The sequence below is a fragment of the Etheostoma cragini genome, chromosome 2, assembly GCF_013103735.1.
Source record: "Etheostoma cragini isolate CJK2018 chromosome 2, CSU_Ecrag_1.0, whole genome shotgun sequence".
Classification (NCBI taxonomy): Eukaryota; Metazoa; Chordata; class Actinopteri; order Perciformes; family Percidae; genus Etheostoma; species Etheostoma cragini.
In genome coordinates, this window is record NC_048408.1 from 6851992 (window position 1) to 6857276 (window position 5285).

Genomic DNA, 5285 nt, shown 5'->3' on the forward strand with positions numbered 1-5285 from the left:
AAGAGACTACACGTACGGCACCACAGTCGGATCATTTTGATAATGCTCATGATTACAATTAAGTGGCTCAAGATGGGGTTTGATCAGATCGGTTTGAACTGCAGGAGATTCTCTTGACCATTAGGTGTACCTAATAAAGTGGCCGGATGTGTGTATTTTTTTTAAGGAAGGTTTTAATACACAAACAGCAAAACAAATAAAGGTTTGACTTCTCCAGAATTTCCCATCACATGAGTGAGTCTCTCTAGAAAAATTAAATCTGCACTAGATTGTCTACAGAAAAGAAAAATAGCCTTTATTTTTTAGATGTTCTGTAACCCTTTGACATAGAAACCACTTTAGAAACCACTTTAATGGTTTTGAAAGTAGTATTTGCCAGAAAGTTCGTAAATTATATATAAATAATTTAAAAAGGTTAAAAAAACAAAACAGGTTTGATGTCTACAAATAAGATACACAGACTTTAAGAGCTAATAGGAACCCTTAACCTTTGGTAGTTATTAGAAATACCCCTTGTCAAACATTTAATGCCTGGTCATCATACCTAGACAACTATACTGGTTGAAGATTTTATGCAACAACTTTCACCCCATCGATGAAGGCGACTCAACCTTGCCATCTGGTTTTCTTCCCGTCCTTACGAGCCTGCTCGACCAGGGGCCACAGTTTGTTTCTGCATTCTCTCTCGGAACGTGTCAGATCCTCAGCGATACGGAGATTCAGCTTCTTCACAATTTTAGCATTGGCGTGAGTCCTACCAAAACGTGTACCTGAAGATACGCATGTCGAACTGTATAAAATTCGGACGCGGTGTCTTATCATCTCTGGGGCGCCCAACTCTGTGTACTGTATCAACCAAGAATCCAAGCTTGCTTTGTCATCGGGTGCAGTCTCACTCATTATCTACATGACTTCCTCTCTTACACCTTCGTTCCCTTTTTATGGAAGGTTGTTGAGGCGCAAACTCCATCTTCTGCTGGACACTCGCCTTCGGTTTTCTCTTTTAGTTCTTCAATGCTCTTATCTAGCCTTTTCACCTTATCTTCCGTCTCCTTTGCTTGAAATCAAGGCTTTTCATCTCTTTTTTACTACAGTGATGTCTGCAAAGTTTTCATTTATCCGTTGTTCAAAGACGGAGAAGCGCTTCTTTTACTCAAAGATGCTTTGAGAATGTCAGCGTTGGAGACCTTGTTTTTGTCTTTGTTGGGACATACTTTCTTTGGATTTGGTCTATTAATTGGAGAGTCTGGACAAGGCCAACACAAAGTTCTGGGTCCACATCCATTACCGGTCCCCCGTTTATGCCTTTTTTTGCGTCTCTCTTTGCCATTGTTGTCCACGAACCCCCTTGCTATTAGCTTGGTGTGCTAAGTACCTGAGCAGTCTTTGCACTCGCTGTCTACAAAGGTTGTCTAGCCGTCAAAGTTCTTATAACGGTAGTTAACCCTTACTTTTTGGTGCATCTCTTAAAATCTGAATGTTCAGCAAGTTGCGTAATCATTGGCCATATCGTACAACATAAGTACTCAAAGTGTTGCACTGAGTCTCACTCATTATCTACTCAAAGTGTTGCAGACTTTAGCAAACGTCAACCACCACGGTCGCCATCTTGCGCAAGCTCCCCTAACCAGCAGAATATGGTACTTGGTCATTCTACATACAACATATCAGGCTGATTTCAACTGTCAGCAAGGTGATCAAAAGACCCCTGATGAAAGCCTCAGAATTGTCAACACATCTAAATATACATGTAGGCACCTTGGTTCAATGGGCATAGAAGCAGTGGGATTGTGTTCCCAAAAATGAAAGAGAACAGAAAAAAGTAGGCAGTCTGCACATAAACAGAGTTCAGAGGAAGCCATTTATCACAACCAATCCACGAGCGCAGCCAGCATAATGAAGACAGATGGAGGCTCTACCTGTCAACACGAGACGTTTATCTCTATATTAAGCAGTCCCACCATTAGAACACACTGGGCACGTTTTAGGAGATTGATCTGGAGCATTTCGCGACTGGGTGAACACCCAATTAGGCTGAAGTGAGACACCACTTCTAGTTCCTCTCTCCCATTGGTGGGGGGGACCTTGACGCTTCCGTCAGGAGCAGAAATAGTCCTTTGTCTCATGGGGGAAAAAACTTCTGCTTTCAAGACCAACGTCCCATCCACTCCTCTGTCACCTGCTTAAACAGCTTTCATCATAATCCGTTCTACATCCTCCTTTTATCTTGTTTTCAGAGAATCATGTTTTAGTAGTAGTAGTGTTTTATTTTGAAATGTTTTATTTTTGTGAAGTATCCGGCTGCAGTGTGGTCTTCCAGTATGTTATTAACCGGCCTGGCTAGACACGTGTGCTCGCGTATCACGCAAGAAAAGGAGAAGAACAAATCCATTGTTTCAGCACGCAGGCCTACACGGTAGCAAGGCGCCCAGTGTGGCTGGACAGATAACATAACATGGGTGCCTTAATTAAATTAGTTGTGCTACGCTGCTATATGCATGCAGTGTGTACCAGCTGTAATGTTGTGGTCAAACAATTCTTAGCATTAATGCATCACCATCACCAGTTCCTACCGGTGATTAGCTTATTCACACAATGTATTCACTGTAAATTACTCTGAATAGAAGCAGCAGCTGTATATCATACATATTTAAACTCCCTACCACTTGATTGAGATCAGATCAGATCAGCACAAAATAAAAGCTGGCAGCCTTGTCACAGCGGAAAGATGTTAGAAAGGGTCCCAGAGCATGGCTCGCAGGGCTTTCTTTCTCATTTCCAAGTGTCCTTGGCGTCATGAAAGCGCATTAAATGACATGAGCTAATGCTATTTTGGCCTTTCCCGGAGAAATCAGAAGTCAAATCGTCTCACTGCAGATACAAGACACTTAATTTGTCATCGGCTGCCCGTCAGCTCAGGGGAAGCAGGGCAAAGACCACTTTTCTCCCTTGGGTAAAGAGAATAAAGACAAATACTCATGGAAATTCTCTGTAGATTATTTGCAATTCCATCAGTTTGTGTACAGATGGGCACTGGTGTCCAAATTTGTACGGCACTGTAAAAGCAGCATTTAAGCAGTGCAGGACTGGAACAAAACTGGCATATTCAATTTATTTAATGGAATCTTCCAAACCAAGGGATCCATTTGCTGTGGCCAAGTAAATCCATTTATATCTTTTGTAGTGAAGTTATCTTTGGTGAACCCTGACAGGAAAATGTGCTCCTTTTAACCAATAAAAAATTGTCTTAAAGCTGCTGACAGTGCCGGGAAGTCCAAAACAGAGGATCCTACTGTAGAATTGTGCACCATCTATTTATGTAAAACGCTCCTCTGCTGGATTATAAACAGCTCCAGAAGAGATATTCTTTTACGAGACGGGTCGATGGCATACTTTTCTGGAATGAACTATTCTTTTAGCGACCAAACTAGCATGGTTGCTAACTTGCAGCTAGCTTGCAGAGTGGGGATGTTCATTAGTTTTTTTTAAATTATTATCAATTTATTTGTCAGGGACTATGCAGCCCACATTACATGCATAATTATTACAGTCAAGGCCTTAACAATATGTGTAGATGTGTTGCATAACAGGTTTCTAGTCGGTAGGCTAATTTGCTACCCCCAGTTCCAGGTCACTATACAGTGTATACTACATACTAATTGCCAAAGTATGCAGTCTAGAAGTTAGAATACAAAAAGAAAACTGCATCTAACTAACATGAAATTACACATTATCAGCATCAGTCCGTCAAAAGGTAAACTTCACAAGCGGAGAATAAAATGTCTTTAAGATGTATTACTTTTTAGTTTCTTAGATCTTTCTTGTACACAGTTCCACTGGAACACATTATGTACTAGATTCTGTTTAGATTAAGTATGTACGGGGCATTCCCCCCGCTAACTCCCCTGCTAGAGCGTGTGCCCCATGAGGCTTTGAGTTCTTACCTCAAGCTTCCAGCGCCAACTATTTTGCAAAGACCGATGACATTTCTAACCCTTTCTGGTGTTATCACCTTTATTTATTCAGGGAGGGCCAGTTGAGAGCAAGCACTCATTTCCAGTGACTCCCTGATTACATGCCATATACAATGACAGTACATACAAAATGTTGTTAATATACAGTAGACAGTTGCAAAACACAGTACACACAGTATGCAGTACACACATAAAACAATTACAGAATACCAACAACTCAAAGTGCTTGTGTACCTTCAGTATACATGGCTTTATAAAGAAGACTTTTAAAGTGATTAAAGTTAATCAGGCGGTTTAATATCATTAGAAACTGCAGGTTATTCCATTTATATGTAGCGTAATATTTAATTGCAGTTATGCCTAATTTCTTCCTAAAAAATTGACTGTTTAGGACCAAGGAATCACTAGTGCAAGTGCCATAGTGATATGATTTAAAGACCAGCAAGCTTCATTCATATTATTATGGAATTAAATGCAAAGGAAAGGGCAGCAGGTCGGAGTTGAACCCTCGGCTGCTGCGTTGAGGAGTAAACTTTATATATGGGTGCCTACTCTACCAACTGAGCTATCCGGACGCCCGATAAAGGAAATCTTTTAAGCAAGGCTTTGTAGATAAATAGAATGCAGCGTTGCATCCTTCTTCGAGCTAAGGATGTCCAGTCTAGGTAGTGATAAAGGAGACAGTGGTGGGTACTAAATCCATCACCAGATATAAATCTTACGGCAGAGTGAGAAACTGCATCAAGTGGCTTCAATGACCTTAACATTTTCCTCGTCTTGAACATGTTATTCAAATCCTTAAATGCATGATTGTAACATTATCCAGGTTGTAGTCCCATTTGTAGTTTTATTCCAAACCAAAATCTCCCACACCCAGTGAAATTGCCATTGTGTTATAGCTCAGTATTTTGCTGCCTTTAAAATGCATTTGATTAAATAAATGAGGCGTTCGGCATACTTTGAGAGTAGTAACATAATAAGTAGACATTGCTGTCTAATGAGCTATTTTTTATTTAATATGCCTCTCCTCCATTGTCCTCCTACTCTCCTCTCACACCACTTAAATGCATCATCTCATCCTCGCAGACTATCTGCTTTCTCCTTCAGGCTGTTGGAAGCGGACAACACAAGTCCCTCCCTCCAACACTTGATTTTCCTCCTCACCTAGTAAAGTTTCTTCTGATCTTTCTCAACTTTCTCTTTCCTCCTTTCACCCATTTGTTTCAGTCTTAACATTCCTCCCTGTCTGCCAAGTGCTTTATGACCCAAATATCTCTCTCTCTCTCTCTCTCTCTCTCTCTCTCTCTCTCT

General features: G+C 40.8%; 2 protein-coding genes across 5 annotated transcripts in view; one reads left to right on the forward strand and one right to left on the reverse strand.

The window, feature by feature from the left end:
- Window positions 1-5285, reverse strand: part of LOC117956277 (excitatory amino acid transporter 3-like) — a 381877-nt gene that overhangs the window by 162869 nt on the left and 213723 nt on the right. The gene's annotated exons all lie outside the window — the stretch shown is intronic.
- The window catches only part of rptor (regulatory associated protein of MTOR, complex 1), a 184551-nt gene that overhangs the window by 40824 nt on the left and 138442 nt on the right, over window positions 1-5285 (forward strand). The gene's annotated exons all lie outside the window — the stretch shown is intronic.